The following is a 13,933-nucleotide window of genomic DNA, read 5'->3' as shown; positions in this document are numbered from 1 at the left end:
TTCCTCTTACACATTAGGTTTCTTAATTTTTTATTGAAGTATATCATGTAAGTTTCAGGTCTACAGCACAGCAATTCAGTTATATATATATATGTGTGTGTGTGTGTGTGTGTGTATATATGTGTGTGTATACATATATATGTATATATAAATTCTTTTCCTTTTCTTTTCTTTTCAGGTTCTTTTCTCTTATCATTTCAGTTCAGTTCAGTCGCTCAGTCGTGTCCAACTCTTTCTGACCCCATGAATCACAGCACGCCAGGCCTCCCTGTCCATCACCAACTCCCAGAGATCACTCAAACTCACGTCCATCGAGTTAGTGATGCCATCCAGCCATCTCATCTTCTGTCATCCCCTTCTCCTCCTGCCTCCAATCCCTCCCAGCATCAGAGTCTTTTCCAATGAGTCAACTCTTTGCATGAGGTGGCCAAAGTATTGGAGTTTCAGCTTTAGCATCAGTCCTTCCAAATTACACACAGGGCTGATCTCCTGTAGAATGGACTGGTTAGATCTCCTTGCAGACCAAGGGACTCTCGAGAGTCTTCTCCAACACTACAGTTCAAAAGCATTAATTCTTCGGCGCTCAGCTTTCTTCACAGTCCAACTTTCACATCCATACATGACCACAGGAAAAACCATAGCCTTGACTAGACGGACCTCAGTTGGCAAAGTAATGTCTCTGCTTTTGAATATACTATCTAGGTTGGTCATAACTTTCCTTCCAAGGAGTAAGCGTCTTTTAATTTCATGGCTTCAGTCACCATCTGCAGTGATTTTGGAGCCCAAAAGAATAAAATCTGACACTGTTTCCACTGTTTCCCCATCTATTTCTAATGAAGTGATGGGACCAGATGCCATGATCTTTGTTTTCTGAATGTTGAGCTTTAAGCCAACTTTTTCACTCTCCTCTTTCACTTTCATCAAGAGGCTTTTTAGTTCCTCTTCACTTTCTGCCATAAGGGTGGTGTCATCTGCATATCTGAGGTTATTGATATTTCTCCAGGCAATCTTGATTCCAGCTTGTGCTTCTTCCAGCCCAGCGTTTCTCATTATGTACTCTGCATATGTACTTTTCTCTTATCAGATCAGATAAGATCAGATCAGTCGCTCAGTCGTGTCTGACTCTTTGCGACCCCATGAATCCCAGCACACCAGGCCTCCCTGTCCATCACCAACTCCCGGAGTTCACTCAAACTCACACCCATCGAGTCAGTGATGCCATCCAGCCATCTCATTCTCTGTCGTCCCCTTCTCCTCTTGCCCTCAATCCCTCCCAGCATCAGAGTCTTTTCCAATGAGTCAACTCTTCGCATGAGGTGGCCAAAGTACTGGAGTTTCAGCTTTAGCATCATTCCTTCCAAGAAACCCAGGGCTGATCTCCTTCAGAATGGACTGGTTGGATCTCCTTGCAGTCCAAGGGACTCTCAAGAGTCTTCTCCAACACCACAGTTCAAAAGCATCAATTCTTCAGTGCTCAACCTTCTTCACAGTCCAACTCTCACTTTAGCTGAGTATACTGCCCTGTGCCATACAGTGGGTCCATGGTACTTACATATTTTATACGTAGTGGAGTATATAAATTAATCCCAGCCTCCTAATTTATCCCTCTCCCCTCCCACCTTTCCCTTTGGTAAGTGTAAGTTTGTTTTCTGTGTCCATGAGTCTCTTTCAAACATCAGTTCTTTAAGTAAAATTCATGTCAATGTTTTAAGAAATAAAGGACTGTCTTTTCAATTATTTTTTATGCATTTCATATAATATCTTATCTGTTCTCTGCTCCCAGATTTTTGATAACTCTAGGACCTCTGAGATGAGTCCTGACACATTCAGTGACCACATTAAGCGTTTTCAGTCCAGAGCCCAGAAAGCTTGACTATGTTTCAAACTGGGTAGAAACATTTCTGAATAAAAGTCTTTTTATTCCTAATATGTTATACTTGTCAAAAGCACATTGGGTGCTCACTTCACCAGCACATATACTAAAATTGAAATGATCCAGAGATTAGCATGGCCCCTGTGCAAAGATGACACACAAATTTGTGAAGCATTCCTTATTTTTCTGTATGACTCAGGGAACTCAAACAGGGGCTCTGTATCAACCTAGAGGGTGGATTGGGGAGGGAGATGGGAGGAAGGTTCAAGAGGGAAGGGACATATGTATACCTATGGCTGATTCATGTTGAGGTTTGACAGAAAACAACAAAATTCTGTAAAGCAATTATCCTTCAACTGTAAAATAAATAAAATTTTAAAAGAAAGAAAAAGCACATTGGATCTGCCAGATAAGCAAATATTTACTAATCTAATTTGTTGCCAATGTTGCAAGCAGGTTACTTTACAAATAGCTGACTGGGAACTTGAGCGGCAATAGAAATTGCTAAAGTGACTTATTCACTCAAATGCTTTTAAACCATATTGTATTCTTGGATTCCAATAATAATTCCATCCACTCAATGGCAATTCCAGTGCAATCCCATCCACTCAATTGAACCAACCAAGAAAAACCAAATACATCTGAATGCCTAAGAGTTCATCATAAATTGGTGGTTCAGTTTTGATCCTTAGAAGAAAAACTAAAATGAACACCACAGATTGCTCTAACTATTCTCCAGTACTTTAGAGATACAAAATACAGGATTTAAAACTTTCACTAAATCATATATGCACCACCCCCCCCTAAACAGAATTCTTTTACTGGAGGAACAAAATTACATGGGTATGTTTCTGAGAGCTCATGTTGAGACATTTCTTTCCATTATTTCCATACCTTTTTCTAAATTGCTGTTTATTGGCAAAATAAACTGAAAGTCATTATTATTCTTCCACCTGATTTGGATATGAAACTTGGCCTTACTCTTAGAGCTAGATAATTTAGCTCCAGAGTACTAAAAAAAAAAAAAAAAAGTCCACATTTTTCATCTAAAACTTGTTATGGTAGGTATAATGTTCCAGCTGATAGCCTGACCTGTTTTTAAAAATGGAAATTTTTCAAAAACCATGAAAGTACATGTTATTTTCTCTTTTTTTCATTGATCACTTTTCATTGAAATATTGTTTATTTTAGAGAACCTTGAAACTGGTTTATCATAGTAATAAAATGTCAACATTCTAGGTAGGTCAAATTTTGTCCACAACAAATGTAAGGTTTAAAAACCTAATTTGTAAGAATAAATATTGTTTTGCCTATTGAATAAAAACTAAAGAAAAATGAGTATTATCTGTAACTACAATGGAATATAACCAAATTGTTCAGATTGCCATTTTAGAAATTTGGTATCATTTTCTAAAATGAAAATACATTTAGGTCATTTTCCCCATTTACTGTAAACCCAGTTTTCTAGTAGAATGGGGAAAAATACTTAAATTGTAAAACAAAACATTCCCAAATCACTGAAAAATTCTTCAGCTGTGAAATCAATGTGTGTTTTTGAGATTTGCTGTGAAATTTTCAGCTAAACTTCATCTTTGTAAGTGAAAGCTAAAAGCTTCTTCACTGTTTCCATATAAGTAATGGCTTATTTGACCGGCATTTTTTTTTTCTTTAAAAAAAATTCTTTCCCTACTAACCTTTCCTCTAAATGCAAAGAAATATAATCTCCTTGATTCTAAGTACTTTGCAAACCCTGTAAAAATTTAAAACTATGTCACTGCTTCTCATACTCTCTGGCTCTGTAAGTTTCCTCATAGTAAGAGTAATATTAGTCATTCAGACTTGTCAGATTCTTTGGGACCTCATGGACTATAGCACCCCAAGTTCCTCTGTCCATGGAATTATCCAGGTAAAGATATTAGAGTGGGTTGCCATTCCCTTATCCAAGGGATCTTCCTGACCCAGGGATCAAACCTGGGTTTTTCTACATTGCAGATTCTTTACTGTCTGAACCACCAGGGAAACCCAACCTTCCTCAAAAGCCATTGCTAACACTGTTCTTACTGGGGTTAAAAAAAAAAGAAAAAGAAAATTGAAAAATAGAGAGATGCAGGAGCTAGCACTGAAATTTTAAGAAGAGCAACTATCACACCATAACACCAAGCAGAAGGGTGAGTTTCCCTTACTCATAGTGGGAAACCATAGAGGGCTCATTATAATCACTCGCTATGATTAACTCTCTACATTTTAACCATGTAACTCACAAATTAAGAAGAATAGAATAGCTTGTCCAAAGACAAAGATGTGCCTTGAACTCAAAAATACAGTGGATAATGGATGATGGGAAAAGCCAGCCAGAAAACGTCAGAGCTGGGAGACAGTTGGTCTTCCCAGGTGGCACTAGTGGTAAAGAACCTGCCTGCCAATACAGGAGATGCAAGAGACACGGGTTTGATCCCTAAGTGGGGAAGATCCCCTGGAGGAGGGCATGGCAACCCACTCCAATATTCTTGCCTAGAGAATCCCATGGACAGAGGAGCCTGGCAAGCATGGTCCATAGTGCCACACAGAGTCAGACATGACTGAAGCGACTTAGCACGCACACACAGGGCTCAGTTAGGGAAGTAGAGATGACAGTGTGTGAGGTGTAGAAAGGATGGGGTCTCGGGAGAGGGCCGCAGAAAGAGATCACCTTTTATATTCTATGTAACTTTTATGTCAGCCAATAAGAAAAGACAAGAAGCAGAGTCCAAGGAATCACATGGTAGAAGAATAATGACACCAGTGCAGATGTCCACGTTCTAATCCCTAGAACCTGTGACTACCTCATGTCACATGGCAAAGGGAATTAAGGTTGCTGATGGAATTAAGTTGGAGGTTCAGCTGACCTTAAAATAGGGAGATTCCCTGGATTATCTGTGCAGACCCAATGTCATCATAAGGGTTCTTAAAAATGGAGGCGGGAAGCAGAAAACGAGATGTGATGAGGCAAGCAGGGTCAGAGAGGCACTATGTTGTTGGCTTTGAAAATTAAAAGGGAGCCCTCAAGCCAAGGAATATGGGAAGCCTTTAAAAGCTAGAAGAAGCAAGGAAACAAATTCCCCATAACCTCAGGGAAGGAATATAGCCTTACCAACATCTTGGTTTTAGCCCAGTGATCTGTGTCAGACTCTGATCTCTAAAGCTATGAGACAATAAATTTGTGTTATTTTAAGCCACTAAGTTTGTGGCAATTTGTTAGCAGTGATCGAAGACTAACACAGATATGTGCCCAATGATTGAGAATAAACTAAAGGGGACAAACAGAATATGCAATAAGTGCTTTTAAAAAAAAAAGAGAAATGAGTGAATAAAGGAATATGATGCAATTGGTAACCATATTCTGGGGTCCATCAAAAATAAGACAGTCACCAGCCACACAACATGATAATAACAATCGATCCATAGACTCAAACTCATTTTCCCTGAACCGTCCCACTCTATAGAGTGTGGATAAAACCTGTCTAGTGAAGATAATGTGTTAAAAATCAGGCTTAAACAAATACATGGAGAGGAGCTCAACATTACTAGTCATCAGGGAAATGCATATCAAAATCACAATAAGCTATAACCTCATACCTGTTAGCAGAGAAGGCAATGGCACCCCACTCCAGTACTCTTACATGGAAAATCCCATGGACAGAGGAGCCTGGTAGGATGCAGTCCATGGGGTCACTAAGAGTTGGACATGACTGAGCAACTTCACTTTCACTCACTTGCATGCATTGGAGAAGGAAATGGCAACCCACTCCAGTGTTCTTGCCTGGAAAATCCCAGGGACTGGGGAGCCTGGTGGGCTGCCGTCTATGGGTCATACAGAGTCAGACACGACTGAAGTGACTTAGCAGCAGCAGCAGCAGCATACCTGTTAGAATGGCTATCATCAAATAGACAAGAAATCACAAGTTTGACAAGGATAGGGAGAAAGGGAACTGTTTGTAGGAAGGTAAATTGGTACAAGCACCATGGAAAACAGTATGGAGGTTCCTCAAAAATTTCATAATAGAACTATCATGCGATCCAGCATTTCCACTTTTGAGTATATACCTGAACAAAATTAAATAACTGTCTTGAAGAGATGTGTTCACTGTCGCATTATTTACAATAGCCAAGACATGGAAACAACCTTAGTGTCTATTGGTAAATGAATGAAGAAAATATTGATAAATAATCTATATCTCCAAAAGAATATTATTCAGCTGTAAAAAAGAAAGAAGTTTTGCTATTTGTAATAACATGGATGAAACTTGAGGGCACTAACCCAAGTGAAATAAGTCAGAGAAAGAAGATATGGTGTGATCTCACTTATGTGTGGGCTCTTCTATGATTCTCGTAGAAACAGAGAAGAGATTGGTAGTTGCCAGAGGTGAAGTGTGGTAGGTAGGGGATATGAATGCAGGTAGTCAAAGGGTATAAACTTCCAATTATAACATGAATAAGTTCCGAGGATGCAACCTACAGCATGGTGACCATAGTTAACAACACTGTATTATATATTTGAAAGTTGTTAGAAGAGTAGATTTTGAAATTTCTCACCACACACAAAAAAAATTGTAACTATATGAGGTGACAGATGTGTTAACTAAGCTTTTCATGGTAATGATTTTGCAATATATACATATACAAAATCACTACATACTATACCTTAAACTTACACAATGTTCTATGTCAGTTATATCTCAACAAAGCTGGAAAAAATTAAAATCAGACCTATTTCCCAGTTTCCCAAGTTACTATGGTAGCTGATCAAGACAAATAAAATGTATCACCTTATAGCTGCTGAATCAGTCCTTCGAATCAGGCGGCCAAAGTGTCGGAGTTTCAGCTTCAGCATCAGTCTTCCCAATGGATATTCAGAACTGATTTCCTTTAGGATGGATTGGTTGGATTTCCTTGCATTCTAAGGGACTCACAAGAGTCTTATCCAACACCACATTTCAAAAGCATTAATTCTTCAGCGCTCAACTTTCTTTATAGTCCAACTCTCACATCCATACATGACTACTAGGAAAACCACAGCTTTGACTAGATGGACCTTTGTTGGCAAAGTAATGTCTCTGATTTTTAATATACTGTCTAGGTTGATCATAACTTTTTTTCCAAGGAGCAAGTGCCTTTTAATTTCATGGCTGCAATCACCATCTGCAGTGATTTTGGAGACCAAAAGAATAAAGTCTGTCACTGTTTCCACTGTTCCCCGAAGTGATGGAACCAGATGCCATGATCTTTGTTTTCTGAATGTTGAGTTTTAAGCCAACTTTTTCACTCTCCTCTTTCACTTTCATCAAGAGGCTCTTTAGTTCTTCTATACTTTCTGCCATAAGGGTGATGTCATCTGCATATCTGAGGTGATTGATATTTCTCCTGGCAATCTTGATTCCAGCTTGTGCTTCTTCCAGCCCAGCGTTTCTCATGATGTACTCTGCATATAAGTTAAATAAGCAGGGTAACAATATAACTGACTTATTTTAAAAGACCCTTATGCTGGGAAAGATTGAAGATGGGAGGAGAAGGGGACGACAGAGGATGAGATAGTTGGCTGGCATCACCGACTCAACAGACATGAATTTGAGTAAATTCCGGGAGTTGGTGATGGACAGGGAGGCCTGGTGTGCTGCAATCCATGGGGTCATAGAGTTGGACATGACTGAGTGACTGAACTGAACTGATAGCTGCTGATCTTTTATCCAGTAATTAAGCCAACCTCATTCCACTCCCTTGCTCCCACCATACAAAACAACTAACCACTCAGACCACCTTACCAGGTTCTCCACCTCCTAGGTCCTCAAGCTTGCTGCTGCCTCTGCCTGGAAAGCTCTTCAGACCTCCCCTATTGACTAGTTAGCTTCTAATTACCATTTATCCTGCAGGTTTCCTCAAAGAAATCTTTATCGGATTACTGATTGGATTTGATCCTCTATTCACATAGACGCCCAGGCCACCCTAAATCAGGAACATTGGTATGGCCCAATAATACAGAAGAGTGCTTCAGTGAACCATATTCATATCAATATGAATCTACCCTTGCTGATTTAACTGAGCCAAAGTTTCTCTCCTGGGCTAAAGGCAGGGATAATATCTATCTTGTTCATTGTTCACACCTCAACATCTAGTACTGACCCATGATGGGCTCCTGGCAAGAGTCTGTGGAATGAAAATCCTAAAATTCCAAAACAATAAAAATCTAGGTCTTTTCAGGAAACTGATTCTTGTATTCCAATTTTTGATTCTTCCAACCAAGATGAGTGTTTGGGGTTATTATTGATATTCTCTTCAAAGTTAAAGTGATGCTATCTTTTATACATTTCTTTTCCAGCAGAAAGAATTAAAAATTTTATAATTTATATTTTCAACTTTAATATATGAATAAAATGAAAGTCTATTACATCATAGGTGTATGTACATATAAATATACACATACTCTGAATTAGTCAGGATTCTCCAGAGAAACAGGACCACTAGGAGACAGATGATAGAGAGAGAGATAGATAGACAGAGATATAAGCTTATCATAAGGCATTGGTGCATATTATGGACTGTGGAGGCTAAAACGTCCTATGGTTTGTCTGTAGGCTGGAGACCCAAGAAAGCCAGTAGTGTAGCTCCACTCTGAGTCCAAAGGCCCAGGAAACCAGGAGAACCAGTGGTGTAAGTCCCAGTCCAAGGGTATAAGATGAGTGTCTAAGCTCATGCAATCAGGCAGAGAGAGTGAGTTAGTCCTTACCCCAGCTTTCAGTCTACTCTGTACTGTGCTGTGCTTAGTCGCTCAGTCATGTCTGACTCTTTGCGACCCTATGGACTGTAGCCTGCCAGGATCCTCTGTCTATGGGGATTCTCCAGGCAAGAATATTGAAATGGGTTGCCATGCCCTCCTCCAGGGGATCTTCCCAACTCAGTGATTGGAACCCAGGTCTCCCGCATTACAGGTGGATTCTTTACTCAGCCCTCATCAAATTATGTAATGCCCACCCAAATCTGCTTAACTCAATCTATGAATCCAAGTGTCAATCTCTTCTGGAAACACCTCCACAGACACACCCAGAAATAATATTTAACCAAATATCTGGCCACCCCCTGGTCCAGTCAAGTTGACACAGAACATTAACTATCACACACAGATACATATGTATAATTTATTTTCTTTTCAAATAGCCTTTATTTTCACAAATGTACTTTGATTCTAGACTCACGGAATGCTCCTTCACTCTCATACATGATGACTTGAGCAAGAGATTTCCGAGTTCAGATGGTTGAATGAAGCAACCCTGATGTGCTCTCTTCCAAAACCACATGATTTAAAGCACATGTACTTCAAACTCTGGGAGATAGTGGAAGACAGAGGAGCCTGGCTTGCTACAGTCCGTGAGGTCACAAAGAGCCAGACACGACTTAACAACTGAGCCACACAACTTCAAAATTAACAAAATAAGTTCAACAATATACAAAAGGCAGAGTCTAAAATGATATTCCTTCCCAAAAAGGTGCCCAAGAGCCTGAAGCAGAATCAGGTAGAGTTAACCCCAACCCAGACCCTCCCATCCTGTTCTCAGGCTAGTCTAGTTATCAAAATTGTGACATTTCCAACTAATCTATCCATGTGTTCATTTTCTGTAGCTTCCATAACAAATTACCATGAATTCAGCAGCTTCACACCACACAAATGTATGATCTCACAGTTCTGTAGGTCAGGAGTCTGGTGAGCTCAGCTGGTTCATCTGGCCCGGGTGTCACAAGCTGAGATCAAGTTGTTGGCAAGCTGGACTCTTATCTGGAGGCTCTGAGGGCAAGTCGGTTTCCAAGCTCATCCAGGCTGTTGACAGAATTCAGTTATTTGAGCTGCTGGCCTGAGGTCTCTGTTTCCTTGCTGGCTGTTGGCCAGGAGCCTCTCTCAGCCTGAATTCCTGTCATGTTGCCCCCTCCACTTCAAAGCAGCAACTTCCTGTTAGGTCCTCCTCATGCTCTGAATCTCTCTGAGTTCTCTTTCTGCCTTATCCCTTCTGCCTCCAGCTGGAGAAAGTTCTTTCTCTTAAGGGTTAATGGGATTAGAGTGGTCCAAAGTAATCGCCCTGCTTTATGATCAGTAACTCTAATTATATCTGCAAAGTCCCATGTGCTATGTAACATATGCATGGGTTCCAAGGATTAGCACATAAACATCTTCAGAGGAGGAAAGAGACCTCGCCCCATACCCCACATCTCAAAGGAGCTAAGTGCAGAGGGGTGGAGGTCTCATTTTCCCCCTCTTATGATTCTGGTGGTTGTTGTTTAGTCACTAAGTCATGTCTGACTCTTTTGTGACTCCATGGAGTGTAGCCCACCAGGCTCTTCTGTCTGTGGGATTCTGCAGGCAAGAATACTGGAGCAGGCTGCTATTTCCTTCTCCAGGGGATCTTCCCAACCCAGGGATAGGCAGGTGGATTCTTTACCACTGAGCCACCAGAGAAGTGTCTCTAACTCTAAAATACTACAAATGATTTGTAGAGAGAAACTGGTTTAAAAAAAAAAAAAAAATCCAGGAGATAAGATCAAGAGTTATACATACCAAATTGGGGATTCCATCTAAAATGCAAAGACATCGTCCCCCAGGAATGGAATATAACCCCCAGCTAAGTAGAGTGGGTCTTGAGGTGGCTTCACTGGTTTACACAATCTTGGACAAGACAACAGAGCTCAGGTCTTCCAATAACGATGGCACATCCCTTTACCCAAATTCTTCCTCTGGGCCACCACTGTGCTTTAGTGCTACAAAAAGTAGATGGATCACCAAAAATTCGCCATTCGAGAGGGTGGGACAAAGTGAGAGAGTAGCATGGAAACATACACTAAGTTGCTTCAGTCGTGTCCAACTCTGCAATCCTATGGACTGTAGCCCAACAGGGTCCTCTGACCAAGGGATTCTCCAGGCAAGAATACTGGAGTAGGTTGCCATGCCCTTCTCCAACATATACACTGCCATATGTAAAATAGATAGCCAGTGGGAATTTGCTGTATGATGCAGGAAGCTCAAACAGGTTCTCTGTGACAACCTAGAGAGGTGGGATGGGATGGGAAGTGGGAGGGAGGTCCGAGACAGAGGGGACACAGGTATTCCTACGACTGATTCCAGCTGATGTATGGCAGAAACTAACACAATACTGTAAAGAAATTATCCTTTAATTAAAAATAAATACAATTTAAAAAATTTCAGCACTCAAACTGTGAAGCAGTGGAGTCAGGAAATAAGTCAAAGGCACGGTGGAATGGGAGGTAAGAATCTTCCCACACTCAGACCACATTAAGTTTCCAGGCAGAGCCTCCAAGCATGAGTAAAGCTAGAAAAATGGAGTGACATGGAAAGAATGAAAGCTATATGGAGATAGAAAGAACAAAAGGGAAGGAGGGAGGGAGGAAAGAAAGGACTGAGAAAGAGAAAGAAGGAAATATACACAACCTAGGGCTTCCCAGGCAGCACTAATGGTAAAGAACCCGCCTGCCAATGCAGGAGACGTGAGATGCAGGTTTGACTCGTGGGTCAGGAAGATCTCCTGGAGGAGCGCATGGCAACCCACTCCAGTATTTCTGCCTGGAGAATCCTCAGACAGAGGAGCCTGGCGAGCTGTAGTCCATAGGGTCACAAAGAGTCACCTGAAGCGACCTAACACACATGGCAAGCATGCACGCTACATAGAGAAAGAAAGAAAGGGAAGGAGGGAGGGAGGAAAGAAAAGTGTGACAAAGAGAAAGAAGAAAATATACACAACCTAAAGGGGGGAAATTCCCAAGTGCTTCAAATTTAGAACGATCGAAAAAAGGCTCAAACTTATTTTAAAAGAATGGCATGAGAGGATTGCAGGTTTGAGGACCTAAACAGTATTATCAAAGAACTACTGGATGAAAATTTAGGAACTGGTAACATAATATACATGGCTACAGACTGATTAAGTGTCATGGAGGAGAGGGAAAGCTAGTCACACTGGGGAGGCAGAAGAAAGAGATTAAAGCAATCAGAAAACAACTGAGTTATTTTCAACGCAGTTTGAAAATGATGGTTTGTTTGGTTTAGTTGCTAAGTCGTGTCCGACTCTTGCGACCCCATAGACTGTAGCCTGCCAGGCTCCTCTGTGTCCATGGGATTCTCCAGGCAAGAATACTGGAGTGGGTTGCCATTTCCTTCTCCAGGGGATCTTCCCGACACAGGAATCGAACCTGGGTCCCCTGCATTGAAGGCAGATTCTTTACTGACAGAGCTTTGAGGGAAGCCCCTTGAAAATAATGGACTCTGGGTAAAGAGAGACTGTCATAATTGAGATCTGAAGCAGAAAACCCTCCAAATAATGTTGAGGTAACCCTGTTAATGGAAAAAATATTCAACAACACTTGTTAAAGGTGGTACTACAGACTTTATTCAGGATCATTGTAACAGGTGTAGGGACCACTGCCACGGAATTTTACAGCTAGAGAAAAGATTTGGGCTCAACCCTGAATACAGCATGGGCAGGTGGGAATTTATAGCCAAAGAGCAGGGTGAGGGTCAGTGGATAGAAAATACTAAGAGGAAACAATGGGAGTAAAGGGCATTTGGCTAAACTGACCGGACAGGATCCTTTGCTCAGGATACAATGAGAAAACATCACCTGCAGGTTTGGGTTGGGGGTGAGGAAGCTGATCAGAGATTGAAGGTCATCGGGCATCAGGGGTGCAGGGTTCTCATCAAACTGACTTAGCAAAGTTCTTCCTAAAACTAGATTTTACAAGGAAGGGCATGGATGGGCCTAGGAAAGCTTGCTTAAGCAAAGAATCTATGTCAACCTTCTAACCCTGACCCTTCCAAGGTGGCACACTGGTAAAGAATCCACCTGCCAATGCAGGAGAGGCAGGTTCAATCCCTGGATGGGGAAGATCCCCTGGAGAAGGAAATGGCAACCCAAATCAGTATTCTTACCTGGAGAATCCCATGGACAGAGGAGCCAAGCAGGTTCCGGTTCATGGGTCTCAAAGAGTTGGACATGACTGAGCACACACATACGTACATAACCCTAACCCTAACTCTGCTCATCTTTCTACAGAGAGGAGGCAGGCTCTGCTCAATTCCCTAGGAGGAAAAAATATGGAACAACCATTTCATCTTGGGTCTGTCCTTTCATTCTATTTTCCCCAAGGACAGATGGATTTACCAGGTGGATCTGTGACTTTTGGCCCCTGCTTCAGACCTTCCTGTTCGTGGAGATCTCCAGCTAGCTCTCCATCTCAGAACAAGTTAGAGTGCTGATGGAGGGACTAGAGACATGGTGAGCACATCTGTCTATTCAGGAAGAATATCATAAATCTACCTGGCCTCAGCTCTCAACACATACCTTCCAGCTTCATTATAATAAAGATGATGATGATGTGTGTGTGTGTGTGAGTTATTCGTTCAGTTATGTCTGACTCTTCTCGACCCCATGGACTGTAGCCCACCATGGGGGGCCCCTCTGTCCATGGCGATTCTCATGGAGAATACTGGAGTAGGTAGCCATTCCCTTCTCCAGGGGATCTTCCCAAGCCAGGGATCAAACCCCGATCTCCCACATGTAGGTGGATTGTTTAAAGTCTGAGCCACCAAAGAAGCCCAAAAATACTAGAACGGGTAGCCTCTCCTTTCTCCAGGGGATCTTCCAGACCCAGGAATTAAATTGGCGTTTCCTATATTGCAGGTGGATTCTTTACCAGCTGAGCTACTAGGAAAGCCCTACACACCTGGAGGTAACCACTATCCTCAGTTTTGTGCATATTATCTCCTTACTTTTTAAAATGATTTTTACATATCAGCATGTTTAATCAAATGCTGTTTATTTTATTTATTTTTTAACTTTAGAAAATGTTAATATCATAAGATGACTTCAGAATAATTTTGTCAAATCTACCCCTAAAACAATCTTACAATTTTAATTAAAATGCATTATATTTATAAGTGATCTGGGGGAGACACATTACCTCTATAATATCATGAATTATATAATACCTCTATAAAACATCATGAATTAGTGGTTATGACCATTTTGATTT

The 13,933-nt window shown here is 41.2% G+C and overlaps 2 long non-coding RNA genes and 1 other non-coding gene across 3 annotated transcripts in view; 2 read left to right on the top strand and 1 right to left on the bottom strand.

Annotated features, from left to right (window-relative positions):
• Window positions 1–8,275, bottom strand: part of LOC133252770 (uncharacterized) — a 108,086-nt gene extending 99,811 nt beyond the window's left edge. Inside the window, exon 1 of the long non-coding RNA XR_009738081.1 lies at window positions 6,679–8,275. This is a non-coding gene — a long non-coding RNA (uncharacterized LOC133252770). The remainder of the gene's footprint in view (window positions 1–6,678) is intronic.
• Window positions 1,956–2,059, top strand: LOC133255038 (U6 spliceosomal RNA). The gene has a single exon (XR_009738843.1). It is a non-coding gene; the product is annotated as a U6 spliceosomal RNA (small nuclear RNA).
• A 939-nt stretch (window positions 8,276–9,214) lies between the features above and the next one.
• On the top strand, window positions 9,215–13,275 carry LOC133252806 (uncharacterized). Its single transcript, XR_009738094.1, has 2 exons — window positions 9,215–9,417; window positions 12,955–13,275. It is a non-coding gene; the product is annotated as an uncharacterized LOC133252806 (long non-coding RNA).
• The last annotated feature ends 658 nt before the right edge of the window (window positions 13,276–13,933 follow it).

This window comes from Bos javanicus, chromosome 1 (genome assembly GCF_032452875.1).
Source record: "Bos javanicus breed banteng chromosome 1, ARS-OSU_banteng_1.0, whole genome shotgun sequence".
NCBI classification, from domain to species: Eukaryota; Metazoa; Chordata; class Mammalia; order Artiodactyla; family Bovidae; genus Bos; species Bos javanicus.
The sequence above is the reverse complement of the archived record's forward strand: the minus strand, read 5'-3'. Positions and strand labels throughout refer to the sequence as shown.